General features: G+C 43.6%; 1 protein-coding gene and 1 long non-coding RNA gene across 8 annotated transcripts in view; one reads left to right on the top strand and one right to left on the bottom strand.

Moving 5' to 3' along the window:
- LRFN2 (leucine rich repeat and fibronectin type III domain containing 2) overlaps positions 1–21,583 on the top strand; it is a 397,502-nt gene that overhangs the window by 121,822 nt on the left and 254,097 nt on the right. The window lies entirely within an intron of this gene.
- Positions 12,145–21,121, bottom strand: LOC128349367 (uncharacterized). Its single transcript, XR_008318779.1, has 4 exons — positions 21,071–21,121; positions 17,693–17,790; positions 12,403–12,499; positions 12,145–12,263 (listed from the first exon to the last, which is right to left on the bottom strand). It is a non-coding gene; the product is annotated as an uncharacterized LOC128349367 (long non-coding RNA).

Raw genomic sequence — 21,583 nt, 5'->3', positions numbered from 1 at the left:
TGTATCTATAGGTATATGCCACCAGGGCATGCCTGGCCTATAGCATAGGGCAATGCACCTTGGCTCCAGGCAGCCCCAGTGCTCTAAAGCAGGGGCTTCCCATCCTAGCTGGCCTAGTGCCAGGCCTTTGCCATAGCAGCACCCCCCCGGTAGCCATTTAGCGATTCCGGGCGCTTAGCCTGACAGAGTAGATCGGTCCAGGGCAGATCTCTCTGAGTTGTGCAGTCTCTCGAGAGTTGCCCTGTCCGATCTATAGCCAAATGCTTGCCTGAAGGTGCTCACCAGCCTCAGATGTTATTCCCAACTGAACTGTACCTGCCACAGTGAGGGTTAGTCTATCTTAACACCCCGTACCACCCACCAACCATACAAAAACCGCAGCCAATCCCTGCTTGAAATTCGCAAGGAAAAAACACATTCTCTTGGGTGAAAGGAGGAAACGCCCATCCCCCCTAAACCAGTCAGGTGCTCCTCCCCCAAGGGACCAGGCGAAAGTAGCCCTGTGGGTGTCAACCATACGTCGAGCCCACCCGCCCTTACAAACCCTCTGCGGCTGCAAATCAGACCAAATGATTATAATTCCGGGGAAACTACACCTGCACCTGTGTAAGGTCTGCCCGAGTGCTATGAGTGATGGAAAGCCCTGACTGCGTAACTAGATCATTCCCACCCATATGGACCGCCAGGATGCCAGGCGGTGGATAGGCCGGCGGGAACTCCTGTAACATGGGCTTAAATAAAATAAAAGTGGGCAACTACCATACCCCACTGACCGATCCAGAAGATCAATGCCACTACCCAAGTCCTAGTGTGCTTCAGGCTGTGCCACACACGCTGCTCTGTGGGCTCAGAACCCAATCGTGTGACCTCAGATGAAGCCCATGCCCTCTCCGTTGGGCCTGCAAGGAGAAAAAACAGCCAGTGACCGCAGTCAAGGCACTTCAGCACATGCATGGGCCTCCGCAGGGCCACGTGAACTTCTTAACGCCTGCACAGGGCACAGCACTGGGCTGTTGGAGGGGTGCTACACCACAGGCTGCTTCCTGCCACTCTGGCCTGCAAAGAGAAAACATCCAGTGACCGAAGTCAAGGCACTTAGCGCACGTACTGCTTATACATGTTGGACAGCCCATTGCCAGTGTGTTGGATGGCCTCGCCAGAGAAACCCCAGCCAGGAAGCTGCTGTGTGGCGCGGAAAGAGTGGAACGATAAATGGTCGGTGGGAACCCCTGCTGCTGCCAGGGATCTGCACACCACCACCCAGAACTGATCTTGAGAAAGGAGCAGTCCATCCCCATGGCCCCCCAAAGTGCCACATAACTTCTTAAAGCCTGTACCAGGCACAGCATTGGGTTGCTGGAGGGGTGCAACACCCCCGTTTGCCCCCCGACCATTTGGACGTTCTAGGAGAACCAAAGCTGCAACCTCACTGAAACTTGGCCCAGGGTCATGCCCCTGAATTGTAGTGTCCTGGCTGTGGAGCCCCCCTCGTCCCCAGGGGAACAGCTCGCCTCTCCTCATGCTACGCAGGAGGTAGCTGAAAGAAAGAAGGCAATATCAACAGGATCAAACCTGGGTGTAAGGCAACCCTCTATGTCCGTTCCAAGTTCTATGTGAACTGCCTAGGGAGTCCCCATGCAGGGCAGAAAATAGCATTCATGTACTAGGCCACCTGAGCTGTATGGTGTAAGCTGCCCCAGTGCACCCAGATCCCCAAAACCCGGGAACCCGGGGGAAGCCCGCGGGGCATGGGCCCCTGGCACCACAAACCCAGGGGATCCTGGTATTTATGCTGGCCTTGGGCCGAAATAAACCAATACATACATACATACAGGGGATCCTTGACCAACTGGATGCACCAGAAAGGAGACCATCCCCTTAGTTGCCTAGGTTTAGGCATGGGCCCCTCTGCGCCACAAGTGGGTTCACCATCGCTCTTGTGGTCCAGGCTCGTCTGTCTCGAAAGGCTGCCCACATCCAATCCAATGCCTCAGTCCAGGTTTCTGCTACAGAATTCAGGGCATACTGCAGAGACATTGAGAACAGAGAGAATCCACCTGATCCTACTCTATGACCTCTGATATTTCTTCAGGTATTTCCTGGTGTGTCACCTCCCTCCCTCCCTCCTAGATAGCTAATGGAAACATTCTCTCTCTCTCTCTCTCTCTCTCCCCTTACCTGTTCTCTATGTAGTTCATTAGATTAGGATTCATCTAACCTTCTGATCTAAGGTTCAGAGTGGAGTTCGGTGAGGGAAGCTGTGGGTCACTTTCCCCTGTAAACTTCATTTCCCTGCGTTTGGACGTTCAGGTTTGGAAACCGGAAGTGAAGGGCTCTCCAGTTTCCTATTTCATCTGAACTCGGCCTGAATCTTGCAGATTACATTGACTGACAATGTAACAGTATGTCAGTAATGTTGCATTTGTGCAAGTTGTTGCAGAAGAGTAAGAGCATGATGTACAATGGGATTACTCTAGTGTAGCACAATTGTTACAGCTTACAGAAATGGTTCAAAATATGCATCATTACTAGGCTGATATACTGCTGTGCAGTATGTCAGCTACTCCCCATATAAGCATTATAATTTCAGAAAGGGAGCTCGTGGTGTTAAAAAAAAAAATCAAAATAGCAATTAAAAAAAAATCTATCTTCAATACTTGTACCAGCGACGTTTCTCCTGGGCACTGACCTTTCTGCATTAATTTTCAGTCCCAGAGCACATTTTTTCCTGACAGTGTTGTGTGTGATGTTTTTACTTGGGCTGATCAGTTCCAGCACATCAGCAGCAAGAAACCAGACCTTTGGATTCATGTTTGCTTCAGCAGTAGTGTCTGAGTTTCCCCTGCAAGCATCTGCAGCAAAAGCTTAGAAACAGCCTGGAGCGTTTTAATTATTTTACTGACACTACATGGAAGGGGGAAAGCAGAATGTGATATTAAAGTTGAAAGAGCAAGAGAATGTTTTATTTCATTTTCTTTTCTTTGGGGTTTCAGGCGATCGCTCCGTTACACTTTGCATGCCATATGGGAAGTGTTTATGAATAAGACATTGGTCTCCTTAGAAGATAATATCCTTGAGGAAGTGGCTTAGCACTGCACTCTTAGCACCTAAATACCCCGCTGAAACCCGGCTAACTGAGAAAAGAAGCACTTTTTAAAAGTGCTGGCTCTCTTATACTTAACAGTGGGAGAGAAACTAACCCTATTCAGCCCAGCATAGCATTCCTTCCAGTGGCTGTTGCTGATGTCTCCAACTGTGTTTCTTTTTTAGATTGTGACTCCTTTGGGGACAGGGAACCAGCTTAGTATTCTTCTTTTTCTTTTCTATGTAAACCACTTTGATAACTTTGCTGTTGAAATTCGGCCTATAAATGAAGCAAAAACTATATATATTTCTCTTAGGTGTACCTGTCGGTAATCCCATGCATTGCAGCTCTCGCAAGAGTTCGCAAGCAAGCTGCCGGCAGGGGAAGAGGAAAGCAGCGGTGCCAGAGGCAAGGCAGGAAACAAAATGGTGTGTGTGTGGGGGGGTACAAGATGGCAGTGGCAGAGGGGGCAGGGAGACAAAATGGCGGCAGTGGGCAGGCAAGAAAACCGCAGTGGAGGGAGGGGGGCAGGGAAGAAAATGGAGGTGGCAGGAGGGCTGGGAAAGAAATCAGCATTGGCGGTGGTGGGGGAAACCAGAGGTGCAGATGCTCTATGCCTGGCCCAGCTAGTTACTGTTAATAAAGATGACATTCAGAGCAAGAAAGCACCAGTGCAGTGAGAGAACAGTCATCTTTGTTATGAACCCCACCACCAATTGAGATCATCAGGAGAGGTACGTCTGCATCTGCCACTGGCTCGTCTGGTGGCTACTCAAGGACGAGCCTTCTCCGTTGCTGCCCCAAGACTCTGGAATGCGCTCCCTGATGAAATAAGAGCCTCCCCATCTCTAACAACTTTTTTAAAGTCTCTAAAGATTTACTGTTTCATCCAAGTTTTTTAACTGGATTGAGGTTTTAAATTATGTTAATATTTTTAATCAGTTTTATGCTGTATACTGCCCAGAGACCGAAGTTTGGGGCGGTATACAAATTTGAAAAATAAATAACAGAACTTCCAAAATGCACTAATGTACTGGGGAAGGGGTGGGTGTCAAAGATAGCTGTATCCCTACTGTTCTGTTAGGTTTTTTCTCTCATTGCCCCTCCCTACAGTAATTTCTGGGTTGGAATGCTTGGTATTTTACCTCTTTGATACCGTGTTGACATTAATGGTTACTACAAATCCTTAACAAGAATTACCTCCTGTTCTCATTAAGTGAGAAAAGAATCAGTTTGTACAGAAATAGCACATGGTGCTATCCTGGAATGCACCACTTCATACTGTGGAGATGGGATTAAATCATCCTTCATGTTAAAAAACAACAACAATAACTTGGACATGAAACACTAGTATATCATGAAGGTGTAGTTTAGTCTATTCTCTCTCTGGCAAGGTTATTTTACATGCAGGTAATATAATAAAATAGTGAAATGGTGAGAGATGTCAGTTATTGTTCATCTCAAAGATAACACTGCCTTTTATGTGGAAACACAGAGGGATATCTGTGAACTGCTGGATCATGTTGTTATGTTTTCAGATCGGTGTGATCTCACCAGTGTATCTCCAGCTATGTTACATATATCTCTAGCAAGCTTTAAAAATTTTAAAACTGGTCATGCACTTCCATCTCAAGCATTTTCTTTCAAATATGCATGTACACCCAATTTGAACAATAAAATACAGTCTCTTTCAACAAGGATTGCTTTTAGTACAAATAGAACTTAACTGGATTTGATCGCAATATTTTCTCCTTTTAAGGACCGTGATTTTGAATGTTCTCCTGATTTTTGACCAAATGCTGGAATACTTACCAATACAATATGATTTAACTCTCATACAGATTTGACCTCAGTGACTGATATCTAGCAGCTGATATTTGAATATGATCACTGACGTACAATAAGCACATGACCCAAATCCCTAGTGGCTAGGGAGGGCTGAGGGGAAGACCGAAGTATATCTACCTTCCCCCACATAATTGCAGGAATCCTCGTGCTGGCTGCATACACAGTTGCTGCTTTCGTGAGTGGCACAGCATTCTGCAGGCTGGGGGAATGCAGCCCAGCCTCCAGAAATCCTACAGTGCACTGCATGAGGTGCAGGCAGTCCAAGGAGACATACTACAAGGATCCCAAGAATGATTTGTATATATTAGTAATGACAGGCAAGTAAAAGTCATGGTTGGCGGGGAGGTTGTTTTGGTAACCAGGTGGTAGGGATACCTGTTGGAAATGATGAAGGCATTAGGAATGGTGGCTCAATCTGGCTCATGAAAATGATCCAAGTTCTTCCAGTTGTTTGTTTGTTTTTAAAAGAATCTGGATAAATTCCAACCCAGTTTGATATGAGCTTAGGAGAGTCTGTCCACCTATTTCTAGTTTGTAGCAGTTTAAGTTAATGAATCTAGATATAGGCTCTCTGGTGTTTTATCTGTTAAAAGCATATACATTCGTTCCTCTTCAGCCTCAAATCAATGTGCTTTCAATGGGAGTGATTCTTAGTTTGAGCTCATAAGTTGTAGCTACTTTTGAATTCCACAGGCTGCCTCTCTGCTCCCTACCTTTGCCACTTTTGCTGGCATGGCTTGAATGCATGCACAACTCACAATATTTTAACCCCTTTGGCCTCAGTTCCTCTCAAAGTTAAGCATACCCACTGACTCTGCATTTCGTTGTGGCCTCAGATGCTGATGCTCTCATAACCCTTTACAGCTGATGTATCCAATTGTGCTGGGATGGGGCTGTAGTTCAGTGGTAGAGCACCTACTTTGCATGCAGAAAGTCCCAGGTTCATCTCCAGTTAGGGTTGGGAGAGACTCCTACCTGATACCTTGTAGAGCTGCTTCCCATCAGCATAGGCAATATTGAGCTAGCAGGACCAATGGTTTGACTCTGTATAAGGTGGCTTCGTACATTCCGATGTCTACTGTTGTATCCAGTTATGCACTTATCACAGGTGCTCGTACCTCAGCCCCAAGCCAACCATCTTGTCCACTCAGAGGCACTCTTACCCCTGGGCTTTGGGGCTGAATTCCAGGGCCTCCACAGCCCCTGGGGCCCCCCAAATCCTCTTTAGTCTGTCCCGGGCCATGTGGTTGCCTGGCGGAGCATGATGATGCTTGATCTGCAGGGGAGGGGGCCCTCCAATTGCCTTTAGGTCAAGACTCCAAAATGACCTAGGTGCACCTCTGTGTCCATCAGAAGAGGGACTGGGGCAAGTTGCAATTGCTAGACAACCACTTGGATTGCATAGTAAAGTTTTCCAGTGGTTAGCAAGGTGAAGGAAAAGAACCATTGAACTAACAGCTCCTGATCGCAGGACAAACACTTCATACCTCCAAAGAATGGACATATGAGGTATCAGGCAGTTTCCTTTGTTCCTGTGGGACACATTTTATTATTTCATTGTATAAGATGAATACAATTATGCAGTAGAACATAAGAACATAAGAATAGCTCTGTTGGATCAGGCCCAAGGCCCATCTAGTCCAACATCCTGTTTCACACAGTGGCCCATCAGATGCCTCTGGAAGCCTACAGGCAGGAGTTGAGGGCATACCCTCTCTCCTGCTGTTACCCTCCTGCAACTGGTACTCAGAAGCGTCCTGCCTCTGAGGTTGGAGGTAGCCTATAGCCCTCTGACTAGTAGCCGTTGATAGACCTCTCTTCCATGAAATTATCCAAACCCCTTCTAACTAACTTCACATATTTTATCAAGGGGAGTGTAGTTATGAAAATACACCATTCGACTATTACTGTTAATGAAATTATTAAGTAGTGTATTAGCAATGCATATTGTACAACATAACAACATAATAAAGTAATAAATTAGACATTATTAAATAGAGCCATTTACCAGTGCTCCTTTTTTTTCCTTAGAATGCAGCAGGATTAGAAAATGAACAATCCACAAACCATGACATTTAACCCTGTACACAGAAAAGTTCATAACAGGCCAATACAACACTTAAATCACACTTAAGCCTTCTTTTGAAGGCTTAAGCAGGTATTAACTGCTGGCTGCGATATGAGATACACTGGCTGCTGTACAGGACTGAGCTTTATCTGAGCAGAAAAGAGATCTAGTTGGCTGTAATATAAATGATAGAAGATATTTTCAGATTTTGCTAGGCTTGCTACAGTCTCCATAACATTCTCACACCTAAGAGGAATTTTAGAAGGGTTAGGGTTATGCTCTAGATAACCAAACTTAACAAATGTCTGACAAATGCAGATGTGCATATTATTTAGTAAGTGTGTGGGGAGCGGGGAGAGATTTCCTTTCAAATTCTGTAGTCTTGCTCATGCATGGTCAGGCCAGGCTGGATAAAGTGAAGCTTGTTGTTCAAATCCTCCATCTGAAAGCAGCAATCCCTGGTTCAAGCCTCTTTATACCATTGTCTGTAGCCCTTATATCACAAGTAATGCATTTTTGGTAGGCTCATGTTGAATTCTTAGTTCTAGACTGAAACATTTGTTAATTTAAATTGCAAGAGCATATCCAATATATGCAGCTGGCTACTATGAAGAACTTCCATTAGTTTAGGGAGCACGCCAATCTCAGCTCACCAGCCTTCATCAGCAACTCATATTGATCATAACTTTTTGACTTTCAAGACAGACTTCACAGCATTTCCAGTACAGAGAGGCACCAAAAAGGAAAGCCTTTGAATTATTGTTCTTGTTACTAAAGCTGGAAAAAAGGGGGTGCTAATATTCAAGGCTTGGTGCATTTTCCAAATTCCCCTTGCACATTTTGAGTGAGCAATTTTGAATTTAAAGTTGAATTTGCATTTTTCATGTGAGATATTTGCTCCTAATGTGGATGCTTTAGACTTGCTTATGCATCCTGACAGAGCTGATTTTGACAGGCTTCAAATATGACATTTCAGAAGTTATCACCAGTCAAGTCTATATATTTATTTCTCCTAGGCGTACCCGTCGCTAATGCCATGCATGGCAGCTCTCGCGAGAAGCTGCCGGACTAGCGATGGGACGTGGAGAAAATGCTCACTGGAGTGAGGAGGAGGTGGTGGCGGACCCAGCCTGGCTGCCGGGATGAGGAGGCAGCAGCGGGCTGGGCTGGCTGCCGGAATGAGAAGGCGCTGGCAGAAAGGGCCAGGCCAGCTTGAAAGCCAGCCAGAAACCGTGGGCAGGGGGCTGGAGAGAAGTGGGCCAGGCAGGCCGTCAGAGGTGCAGATGCTCTGCACCCCACCCAGCTAGTACTAATTAATAGCCATAGCATCTATCAAACACATATACCACTGCATCTCAGCTCCCCTCCTCTCCTTTCATAGACACATATGCCACTGCTTGTCAACTCCCCTTCTCTCCCTTTCCTTATGTTTTGTCCCTCCTGCTGCTACCTATTAGGTAGCAGCAGGAGGGGCAGCACATAAGGAGAGGAGGGGAGATGATCTTCTACTCACCTTCCTCTCTGCTGCTCTGATATTGCTCTGGCATGGGCTGTTGGGGTCCAGACCATTCTACCCCTTCACTGCACCTGCCCTCATGTGATGGAGACCCCATAATTCACATCTGAACAGGCACCTGCATACACCCCAGGCTCCAAATGCACAATACATAACCTCAGTTTCCCCAGGATCCAGACACCATCTTTGGAGCCCATGTGCATCCATCTCTGCATTGGCTCAGTTTTCATGTTTGAGGAAGTGTTAGTCTGCCCCACTCCACAAGGACAAAAACAGTCCTCAAGCTGGGGAAGGGGCTCAGAGTAGTGTCCAGCAGCGGAGCGGCCCTTTAGGCCACCACTGTGGGAGAATATGCTCTTGCAGGGAGTGATGTCACTGGGCTATGCACCTAACAGGACTCTCCCATTATTGCTGAAGCTCTTTGTTGTTGGCAACTATCCCCCTCCACCCCCTGCCGCCAAAAAACCAGGTTGTTATGTTTTTGTCTTTGGAGGAGAAGTATGGGGTAGCAGCTGTCAGAGGGCAGGGATATGAGCAGAATGAAGGTGGGCCTGCTTCGATTCTGCTCACAGCAATTTGGACAGAAATGTTTGCCCCATTGAGCACCCCTGCATCAAGTGCTTGCACCAGCACTGAATCCTGCTTACCCCATCCCAAAACTCTTACTCTCCCTGTCTTGCTCCTCAAGAGTGTGATTTCATGGCCACTTCGACAGCCTCCACTCCTGCGGCCTCCACTCCCATGCTCAGGGGTGTAGCTAGGGGAGAGGGGCCCAGCAGCCCCTCAGAGTGAGGGAGATAATGAAGTAAAAAGTGAGAGGTGGACCTGGGAGGCCCACTGGAGCTGGAGGGCGCAGGTTCTTTGAACCCATCTGCTCAATTATAGCTACACTCCTGCCCATGATTCCTGTCCTTGTCAACTCAACAAAGGCAGCCTGGGAAGCCCCATCATCTACAGCTCCTCAAGCATCTTAGTACTCTTCTGTAGAACTAAAGCAGGAGGCTCTGAGGAAGATTGTTCATCAGGAAAGATCAATAAGGATTATCTGACACTGAACAACAGAGGTGATGAAAATAACCTCTGTGTTCTATCATGCAATGCACAAGTGCTTCTTTAAAAAAAATTGTTATATTTATTTATTTGGACATTAGGTCCATCACCGCCCCCCCCCCCCCCGGCCCATCCTTTTGGACAAATAATGATAGAAATAAAAGTAGATGTAAAAAAACAACCCCTCATTCAAAGTGGTTTGAAATCCAATTAAACAACTAAAGCCATAGCAGATGGTAAACCTCATAACCTCTATCACCTTAACTCCCACTTCCAAAAGACAAGCCAGTTTGAATAGCCTAGCAATGTTTAGGAAAGAAGCTCGGACAAATCTCTAAGGAGAATGAGTTTTCGGAGGCGAGAGGCAGCGACTGAGAACATATGCACCTTTGCATTCCAAAAGCTGTACGGAAATATCATGACAGATGTGGGCTGCTTCACACACTCACCCTCCTGGGGATCCTTTCTGCACAGTGGATAAATCGGTGTGCCCCCCACCCCCTATGGAATATAGTAACATTAGAAGTGCCGCATGTAAGCTCATTCATGCATAGGTCCAGTGCACACACTCCTTGCCCCTTTTGAGAGGGATTGCACAAATTAAAACTATACAAGTACATATAGTGCTCATATACATGTAGAAATGCATATACCTGTTTGTTCTCCAAGGCTTTCTTCTATCTATCTATCTATCTATCTATCTATCTATCTATCTATCTATCTATTTTATTTCTATACTGCCCTTCCAAAAATGGCTCAGGGTGGTTTACACAGAGAAATAACAAATAAATAAGAAATTTGTTTTAAAATAATTTTAGTGGGTAATTGGTTGCTGCTGCTTTGATCTCTTTTCTTGAATCTATTCTTCTTTAGACTTTTTGTTGTTGTTGTGGTGGTGGTGTGTGTGTGTGCGCGCACACACATGCACTTTTTTAAAAAAATTATCTGATGAGAAATTTGTATTGTATACTGCTTTGGATGTTTAAATGAAAAAGCAGCATAAAATATTTTAATCAACAAGTTAGATCCCTATGCACTCATGTCACAGGTCACATTTCTATCAATATTATTTCCAACCCCTTGCCCCTCCATTCTACTAGTAAAGAGTGTCTTGTCTGACATTCACGGCTTTTTATAGGAAAAGTCTGATTGTTTAGCAAAGTGTTGTAGATGCAGAACTACTGTGCAGTTAATCCTCTTGCAGTTATTCCTCTTGCTGAAGTGTGAATTTCCTTTCACACCATGGTGAGAAAAGCTCACCACGGTGCACTGCCTAGTACACCAAATTGTGAAGCACTTCAGAGACTGTTTCATGCTTTCATTATTATTTTTTGCACTCTTTGCTTATAAATACAAACCGGGGCATTTTTGCTGTTTTTTAGTTTAGAGAACCTGGAACAATAATACATGGCTACGAGAGCTGTTTGATTTATTGCTTCTGGAGTTCCCAAAATTCCCCAGACAGTTACTTTTATGGATTTCTTATTAACCTTTCCTGGATAAAATAGCAGAACAAATAAGGGGAAATCCTTGGCCGCTTATTTCAAGCTACAGTTAAAAATAACCTTGACCAACAGTGCAGTGCAGCCTACGTGCTTTAAAAGTATCCTTTGGAAGCTCTTTCTCGTGATGCATAAAAGTCTTGTTCTGGTTATTGTTTCCTTGCTTCACGGTTGCAGGATGAAGAGAAGAAGAGGGGCTTTTCATTGCCAGCCTCCTATTCTGCAGATTCAAAGTCCTGTTAGGTGATTGATTGTCTCTGTCACCCAGATCAGCTATATTTAGGGTGGGGATATGTGTGGTAAGATATGTGTGCGAGGAAGAGGAAACAAAATTGGGGGATCAGAGCATAATGACATTTGCATCCCAAGATGCATTGCAAATTCTAAGCTGCAGCGCGAGCTGAGCGCTACCCACTCACTCTTGGCAAGGTGTCAGAGCTGCTGCAAGCTGTTTTGATCCCCTGCTGAGAGAAAATGAAAACAGACAACCCTTCTTACCCAAGTAGGTAGCATGGAGCGGCAGAAGCCAAGCAAGGATGGGATGATGCGGTTGCTATCTTTGAAAAATAAAGCTGTGCCATTGGGAGGGTTAGCAGGGCCACAGGGAAAGAATGCAGCTATTTCTATCTCCATGTGCTTACTGAACAGACACTTTAATACTTTATTTTTGAGGGGGAAAGGCTGAGGGAATGGGTGGGTGGCAGGAGTCAGAACTAAAGCTATTTGGACAAGCCTTTTTGGATTGATTAGGCAGTGGGGGAGGGAATCTGTACCATGGAGATTTTTTGGGAGGGCCATGCACCAGTGACAGTGCGCATGAGTTGCATCAGTTACCCAGATTCAAGCCCTGGCATCTCCAGCTAAAAGCATCACAGGTAGCAGGACTGGGGGAAATTCCTGCTGCAGCCTTGGAAAGTTGCTATCAGTAGTGGGTTGGATGGACCAATGATCTGACTGAGCACAAGGCAGCTTTATTCATATAGGCGTAAAACAGCAGTCTACTCACAAATGTGGTTAGAGGAGCTGCAGAAATATCTGACATCTTTGGAAGATGTGAATGGCTTATATTTAGACTTGACACTGGACCTTGAAGTTCCTGCTGTCTTGTCTGACCTGAATTCAATTTCTATTTGGATGTACAGAGAAACATCAGTTTTCCAGACGAATTGCAGGGGAAGGTCAGTCCCGATTAGGCTGAAACAAAAAGGACATGGTTTCAAAAGTCCCTTAAATAAGTTTTCACAACATAAGACACGCAGCTTTGGGGACATAGAGGGCAATGGACAAGGTTTGTACACTACCACACAAGACACTCCTTAGGACATAGATTTACCTGCACAAGGTTGCACAGCATATGCCCAGGACAACAGCTGAGAGAAGAATGAAGAAGCTTGAAGCTTGAATGAAGAATGAAGTTCCAGGAATTATGTCTAGAAAATCCAAAATGCAGAATATTGGGGCCCAGAAAATTGAGATTTCTCTATATAAGGAAACAAACCAACAAAAACTAGGAGCTGACATTTAGAGTAACATCTGGATGCAACATGCTGGTGCATGAGTGTCTCCCATCTCATAAGACAGGGCAATTTTTAGTGATCTGTCCCTTTCCCTCTGCAGCTGTTTGTGTCTCCCAAAGATATATCCCTGAGGTTCCACAACCCTTAGGACATATTATCAGGAGGCACAGAAGGCTGCAAAGGGAAGGGGAAATAACTGAAATCACCCCCTCTCATGCAAGGGGGCATTGTGGGAAATTTTGCCCCTCACATGACAAAAAAGCACTGTTGCACCAGCATAGCCTTAGGAACATAGGAAGCTGCCATATACTGAGTCAGACCATTGGTCTATCTAGCTCAGTATTGTCTTCACAGACTGGGAGCGACTTTTCCAAGGTTGAAGGCAAGAATCTCTCTCAGCCCTAGCTTGGAGATTCCAGGGAAGGAATTTGGAACCTAGAGGCTCTTTCCAGAGCGACTCCATGCCCTGAGGGGAATATCTTATAGTGCTCACACATCAAGTCTCCCATTCACATGCAGACCAGGGCAGTCTCTGCTTAGCTAAGGGGACAAGTCATGCTTGCTACCACAAGACCAGCTCTCATCTCCTAGTCTAGATGCCAGCCAAGGCACTTACTCCGATATTAAGCATAACATGCTGGTGCTTCATGTTTCTGTACAGCCTTCAGTAACCTTTGTTGCCACTTCTGATGTTGCCATGAAGCTATCGGAGTGAGGCAGCAAAAGCGAGGTGTCAGCATTCAAGTCAATGTTTTGTCCCCTTAAAGCCAACATGTTGTTCATTAGATCCCCCACTTCCAATCAACATCGTTCTAAGATAAACTTTTGTTTCAGTGCTAAAGTCATTGGGCAGGATCTAGACTGTTAGTCATGGCTAAGCTTCATTGAAATCAGTGTGACAAGTTAGTGATGACTAGCAAAAGTCCCATTAATTTCTTTCAGATTAAGGCAAGACTAACTTAGTCTGGATGTTGTCCATTGACTGTAAATGTGCAGTGACCCCCACACTGGAAGTCACAATGCAATTAAAACACCACACAACTGTATTGTATGAACGAGCCACAACTTTATTATGTCAGCAACATACTCTACCTCCACATTAAGGGCCTAACTTAGGTTGGAGGTCAGACAACCTTGTCCTCCTTGCCCCCCATCCCAAGCCTTCCAGGCAATCATACTCTGGCTCAGTGGCAGATCGGAGAAGTGCTGATTCCTCCTCCTCTCTGCCAATCTTAAGAGCAGTCATGGCACGTTGTGGGGCTTCACGCTCATAAGTTCTTCATCCTTTCAAGGGGATGGAGCCTGGATCTCCAATCTGTTCCCAACTTGGAAAGCCCAAACGTTCCTGCTTGGCCCTCCAAAACGACAACCAGCAAAGCCTGTTCTGTGTCTGGGTGGGAGAAGAAGCCTGATTGGGCAGAGACTCACTTCACAGAGGGCTGAAACAGTTACTCAAGCTCTGCCCCCTCAGGGATGCGGTCAATGAAATCAGTCCTGTGCCTTCCATAAACAGAGAGTAAGGCAAAGCACCACCTCTAGCAACCTTTGGATACCCCTTGGCCTGCATGCATGTTTCAGTGTATAGAAGGAGAAAGAAATCAGAAAGACATTTAGCTTCATGAAAAGTCATGGTGATCCTCCTTTCACTATTGTGTGTCCTTGAATATGTTTTGTTTTAAATAATCAGATGTTGTTTTCCTTCAAGTGGAATAACATGTCTGTTTGAATCTACGTTTAAAACCTGCCTTTGAGAGTCATCGTTTTCCCTCCTGATCTGACTTAACAAGACAACTTTAATGTCCCATTATGGGGAAGGAGAGAAAATGAATGTGGCTGCATTCTACTGTGTGCCAGGATGAAGAGACTCAGCAGAGATAAGATAACCTTGCAAATAAACAGCAGATGGCTGGTGGCCTAATACTATACTATGGATGAACATGACGGGGATTTATTCCTTCAACCTGCAGAAGGAACCTTGAAGAGGCTGAAGCTGCAGAAATGTACGGCCCGCCAGCAGCCTTGGTTTGTTACGGGGATTCAGTCAAACCAGATGGCATTAGAATGCGGCTATATTATTATGCAGCTGTTTCCCGTCTTGCTTGGATAATGCATAAGATTCAGAATAAATTCCCCTGAGGGTTTCTCATATCAAGAATCAGCTTCCAATGTGCTGCTCTTGGAAGAGAGGGGATTCTTTCATTTCATTTGAAAAAAGCATACACATGCACACAGATACACACACACTGGCCTGACTCTTGTCAGTCTTAACTATATAGTTGGGTGTAAATGCCATGGATTTAGATAAAGTGACTATAGTATAATGAGATCACTGAGTAGTATTTGGTGCTCATGGTGATTGTACTGTGTGGGACCATTTTTTGTATTTTAAACATTGCTATTTTATCCAGTTTGAAAACAAACCACTGTGGGTAGGGCTCAGTACTTTAAAATGGAAAGATAAAAGTCTCAGAGTGCCTCAGAGTTCTGACAGAGTGTGCATTCAGTGCACATCCAAATGTATGGAGACATCAGTCTGTGCTCCCTCCTCTCCTGCACACATATCAGGCCAAACCATCAAAGCCCAAGCCAATGAGAGCCTGTAGAAGAACTCTAGTCTCATGCCATGTTCTTATAGCTCCTTTGAATGGCCTGGATACTTTGGAACCAGCTGGGAGGATTCAATATCAGTAGGAAGCTCTGTGTACTCTACAAAGCTCTCAGCAATTCTTTTGTTCTGCTGTTATGGACAGCTCAAGATCATAGATGTGCAGTTAAGAGCAAAATTTCTTCACAAGTGCATATATTTTACCATTGGTATCCCTAACTTTCACCCTTGCTTCTAGTTGCCAGTTAAAATTTTAATTCCTGATCTCATGGCTTGGTGAGGACTCCATGATGTAGGTTGAATGGGGCTTCTCCCATTTACTTCATTGTTTATGTTGTGCTTCTCCCAACATAGGAGTGAAGGGCAAACTTGGGATACAGCTCTAATCAGAGTTTCACCAGGATTTAAGAGATGCCTAAATTCTCCTGGGGTTAATAGACATCAATTGATCTAAGTTCACTCCAGAGTGCTTCAGGTCTTTAATACTACTGATGAAAGGACATGGAAAACTTATACTTACATTGCTGCCTTCCAGTACACTTGCACTGCATGTTCTGAACACTTATCTGCAAGAACACATAAGTGTTTTCACAGTACAGACCCAAATACGTGGTGCATGCCCATTGTCTGCAATTGACTGAATTCCGCATCATCTCACTCAGTTTAAAAAGCACAGACAACTCCCTAGGCAGACCAGAATCATTGCAAATTTGCATTCACATTTGGCGTACTTGCATAACAGGTAACAGGTTGTACATGCAACTACTGCTCCTTTGGGAAGGGAGGGGCAACTCTAATGATACTACTGTATTCTCAAATCTGCTACCTATTGAGAATACTTATCCACAACAGCCAATACTGGGTTTTCTCATCGGATTAAAAAAAAAAACATACAGGAGATATTCATGACATCCCTATACTGAAGACAGTAGGAGATACCACAGAAGGAAAATAATGTCCTCTGTTAACTGAGCAAAAAGCTACCTTTTTAAAGTGGTGATTATAGGATGGCCCTTCCCGTCCGCAGTACAGCATCCTTCCAGTGGCAGTTACTGGTGTCTATTTTGTGTGTTTTGTTAGACTGTGAGCCCTTTGCGGGCAGGAAGCCATTTTTAAAAAAATGTATATCTATGTAAACTGATTTGGGAACTTTTGTTGAAAAGCGGTATCTAAATATTGTATTTGTCATCAAATCTATATTCGTAAAAGAGCCTCTCAAGACTGCTTTCCATGTAGAATAAGGCAGCAGGCAAGAGGGGTTATGGCATCCTTTTGCCTCTTGAGATGAAATGTCTACATAGTCCAAAGCAGATCAATCGTGCAAATGTCAAGATGCTGGAGGGCAGAATGATGATCCTGAAATCCTTTCGGGAATTAAACTTGCTTCTGTTTTTGTGAGAGCGCGGGGGTGGATGGGGGACAAAAGTCATCCAAGAGAAGAAAGAATAAAATGTTCCACCCAGGAATGAAAAAGAGAGCCCTTTTTTTCTCTCCCCATGAAAGGGATATAATGAGAAGAGAAAATTGCCTCTTTTCATTACAGCCTAAAGCTTGACCTCGTGCTCTGTCTTACAATCTGTACTTCTCATTATCATCTGAAGAAATACTTTCTATTCCTCCAGCTTTTTCTTCTCTCCGAAGGAAATCACAAGGTGATGACAAGGCTTCTGGCTTCCTAGAGACCAATCCCTGGATTGTTCACTCACTGAACAGAAGCTTCTCATAGTTCTCTGCTTCTCAGCAGACATATATAGTCTATTAACAGTTTCCTGACTTGCCATGCACTATTGATATATAAAACCTGAGTGTGTTCCTTTCTGTTATGGCAGATGATTTGAGCAGTACAACATCTGCATTAGCAAGCTGATGGGGCTGCTGTGCATGTAAAAGAAAGCCCCAGATTTTTTCTTGTGGTGGGAAGCATGAATTGTCCCCTTTGCTAAGCTGGTTCTACCTTGGTTTGCATTTGGATAGAAGAAGGAGCTTTTGCTGCCTCCCCCACCTACCCCGCCTTTGTCTTCCCTCAAGTGGCCAATTTACACTGCCCAGGCAACACCAAGGTTACACTGCCCAGAAGGCTGGTTACTGAGGATATGCTGCCAGTTGTTAGATCAATAATGGCTTTTGTAAATAAACAACAAATATTAGCAAAATATTGGTTACTGAGGATATGCTGCCCGCTGTTAGATCAATAATGGCTTTTGTAAATAAACAACAAATATTAGCAAATAATTTTCTGTATATTATCATCATCATGATCATCCAACATCCAGATTAATAAAGTGTATGTGCAGCAAATGTACAGCATGGGGATAGGTGATTTACTTCGATATTCCGTTCCCTCGGTAGCTGACGGTGACTCCCAAAAATATGTCCCTGAGGGCTTTCTGACCTTCAGAAACAAATTTACAGCAATTACACCCAGCTACTAATATCAACAAAAATCACCCTTTTCTTGTAGCATATACTCTTTGTTGTACTTTGTTAACCTGCACTCTCACCTGAATGTCAGCCTGTGCCATGATTATTTTGTCATCCCTATGAATGGCACTTTACAAAGAACAAGAGAACAGAAACCCTGTCCCTAGCAGCTTTCACTCTATAAAACAGACACAAGGAAGAAAATGGAAAGAGAGAAAGAAAGAGAGATAAACAAACAGGGAATATATAAAGCTGAGATAATATATGAAGCTGGCTTAAACTGGATCTGTTCATTGTTCCAGCTTGCTAGATTTCTTTCACTGACTGGCAGCATCTCTCCAGAGTTTCAAACAGGGATCTTTCTCAGTGCTATCTATAGATGACAGCAATTACATCTCAAACCTTCAACACAGACTCTACCCTTGATCTATAGTATTCTTTCTATTAAAAATACAGTACATGGTTATTTCAGTTACACATTCTTAGCCTTGGTTACAATAGCATATGAGGACTACAAGAAGAGAAATACAATTACTTGTCTCCAATGAAAGCTCAAAACATTGCTAGCGTTGAACTTCCTGAACGAGAAACGTTTGCAGAATTGAAAGTGAAGCTGGATTTCAGTATCTTAACAGAAGGAGATGCATAGAAAACATGGCATACTTTTGTCAGTAATGTTGCATGGTCATCAAGGTTATTATTACTGGTTATAGTAACTGTTGGTAGCTACAGGACGTTTTGAGGGTTTATATAGGCTTATCCATCAGGATAGTTAATTCTGGGCATATACCCCTTTATTGTGGGCATATATGCCTGTGCTAATTGGAGTATAGGCTTTCCAATTAACTTGTACTCACAAATAGCCTTCTTGGCTGTCCTCATGTGGAGCTGAATTTACTCTTAACACATAAGGAAAGTGCTGCTTCTCCTTCTGAAACATTCAATAGATGTGTTCAGTACTGAATCTGAAAAGTTTGGGTTGTTTTGAAGATGCCACAGAAGTTGTTCTTTATTTCCATTCTCATAGCTCTTGTGTTTTATTGTGGTTGGATGAAAAGCTCTCTTCAGAAGTTCAACCATGTGGATTCCATACATAGAATGGAAGATGTGTATAGCATTTAGATGAGGTAAACACATGCAAATTGTAAAGTGAACATGTGCCTATATCCAGGGATCGATAGAGACCAGTATCTCTGGGGTACAGGGATGTTCATCTTCAAAGGAAAGAGCAACAATGTAATTGAAAAGTGAACTAGTAGCCTCTTCTGATATCCCATCTCCTCACTGAGATTTGAGGGTCTGGTCAGAAGGCATGAGAGGCTAAGCAGGTCTGAGTCTGGCCTGTGCCTGGAGGGCAAACTGCCTGGTAACTTCTGTGCACCAGCACCCTCCAGTATGGAAGAAAGGAAGGATTTTAGGAAGTATGAGCATGCATAGAGAATCCATAACATAAAGGCTTAAGCTTAAGTTCTGAGGCCTGCATTCCCACGTGCAATTACCTGTAAGTCCCATTGAATTTAATGGGGCTTATTTCTGAGTAAACCTGCAAAGCATTAAACAGGAAGCCTTTTTCATTGTTGGAAAATCTTTTCTAACCAATGCTGGATATATTAATTAAGAAGTTTCTTCTTCTTCGGAATATCTTTTTGGTGTGAATACCAAATGGAAATCAATTTCTGAGTATGATCCTAGGAGGCTTAATGGAAGTTATGACACCGATCAAAGGAAAATTTGGCCTGAATACCAAAAGTGGTGGGTGGGGATAATGTTGGGATTAGTATTAAATATTTACATAATGCTCTAAATTTACATTTAGAAAATGTGGGATAAGACATGATCCTTTCCTTAAAGAGCTTACAGTTTCTCAAAGCTTGTCAAGCTACAGAACAGAGTAGGCAACTGAAGGATGGCCCATGCATGGAAAAGCAGACAAATCAATGCCCTGGAGATAAGCAACAGTTCTGTATTACAAGACAATGGCCAAGCTTCTAAGCTTTTGTCAATTGAATATGGTTCTTTGGAACTGAAGGAGAGGAGGATTCAGGTGTGCTCCCAGTATGTAGCTCCATTACTAAGAGCTTCACAGTTGCACAATTTGTATTTATGGGGTAAACAGGCTGAAGTCTTCACCAGATCTCATGGATGGCATAATAAAATCCATCACAAGTCTAGTTCCCAAGAGCATATATTCCTAGCACTTATGTTTTCAGAACCCACCAAAGGCCAGTTTCCAAGGTGCCAACATTTGTCTGACGTTCACCCATCATTTGTAACCTACATTCTATCTATCTATTTATTAATTTATTTGTCAGATTTGTACACCACCTCAAACTTTCATCTCTGGGCAGTTAACAACAACATAAAACAAGTTAAAACATACACAAAAATCTTAAAACAATTTAGACAATCTAAAAATTAAAAACAGATTAAAACGTACAAATTTAAAAGTTGGGCAGATAATGTTGGGCAAATGTCAGCAGTCGAGCACAGAAACCTGACTCTGGTGGGTTCGGAAATAGTGCCATTTGGGAGGATCTGCTTCCTGGAAATTGGAGGTCCCCAGGATTGTGTGATGCCACCCATTAGGTCTGGTGAGACCTCTGCCTGAGAAATTGGATTGCTTCTGGGTTACCTAGGCCAACATATGAGGTACCTCCATACAATAATATCTACTGGTCCATTAGCTCATCTGGCATCGACTCGGGAGTGGTCCTTCTCTGAAGTCTCTCCTGGGCTGTGGAATGCACTCTCTATAGAAATTCATGGGTTAACAGTTCCACCAACCTTTAAAAGAGCCCTTAAGATGCCTTTTTAAGCCTGGTTTTTAGTAATTGTTGAATGTGTTATATTGTTCTAAATTGTTGCTTTAATGGCTATTTTGTTTCTGTTTGATTTATTTGTGTGAACTGCCTAGAACCTTTGGAGTCAGGTGGTATATAACTTAAATAAAATAAAATAAAATAAAATAATAATAATAATAATAATAATATAATAAATAATAAAGATCTACAAATTGAAATTGAAAGGCTGTGGCAGAAAAAGACCAAAATAATCCCAGTGGTAATTGGCGCCCTGGGTGCAGTCCCAAAAGACCTTGAGGAGCACCTCAACACCATAGGGGCCACAGAGATCACCATCAGCCAATTACAAAAAGCAGCTTTACTGGGAACAGCCTATATTTTGCGACGATGTCTATAATAACCAACAGTATTGATGATAAAATTCAGCCATCCCAGGTCCTTGGGAAGGACTCGATGTCTGGATAAAACAAACCAGTCAATAACACTTGTCTGACTGTGTAAACAAGAAATAATAATAAAAAATATATAGCATTCTTGGGGCATTCAAAGTGCTTCACATACATTAAATGAATAATACAAGGCAGGTAGCACTGCCATCCTCATATTGCAGGTGAGGGGCTGAGGCAGAGAGATCTTGATTCTCACATGACCACTTACCAAGTTTATGAACCTGGAGCTCCCCTGCTTGCAGCTTATCTCCTGTTCTTCACCATGCTACACTAGCTAGCTATAGCCACAACAAGTGTTTCAGTTTATTATTCTGGGGAAGAGAATTACACAAATAAGCTAGCACAAAATAGCTGCAGTCAGACTTATGGTTATGACAGTGATAATGGGAAGCAATCTATAATGATCCATTTGTTCACTGAGCCTTTGAAAGATTGTTGTGGGAAATGTGTTCTATTCTGCTCTTCCATCTAAAATTCATGGATTTTGCTGGCTCCGTATAGTCATCGCTAAAGAGGATACTCCCAGCATCTCTTTAAAAAAAACAAAAACAAAAGCCCCCCACCAGATTGACCACTACCTTTAAATCTGTGATAATGTCAGTGGAATCTAGTGAGGTTAATTCATTGCCTACCTGCAACTTCTGCCCAGTGAACTCTTTGCAAGGAGAAGTTAACAAGAACCTTTCTAGCAAGTGCATTTTCTGTATTGACATGAGCTTGT

The sequence above is a fragment of the Hemicordylus capensis genome, chromosome 1, assembly GCF_027244095.1.
Source record: "Hemicordylus capensis ecotype Gifberg chromosome 1, rHemCap1.1.pri, whole genome shotgun sequence".
NCBI classification, from domain to species: domain Eukaryota; kingdom Metazoa; phylum Chordata; class Lepidosauria; order Squamata; family Cordylidae; genus Hemicordylus; species Hemicordylus capensis.
This window is presented reverse-complemented; position numbering and strand designations above follow the sequence as displayed.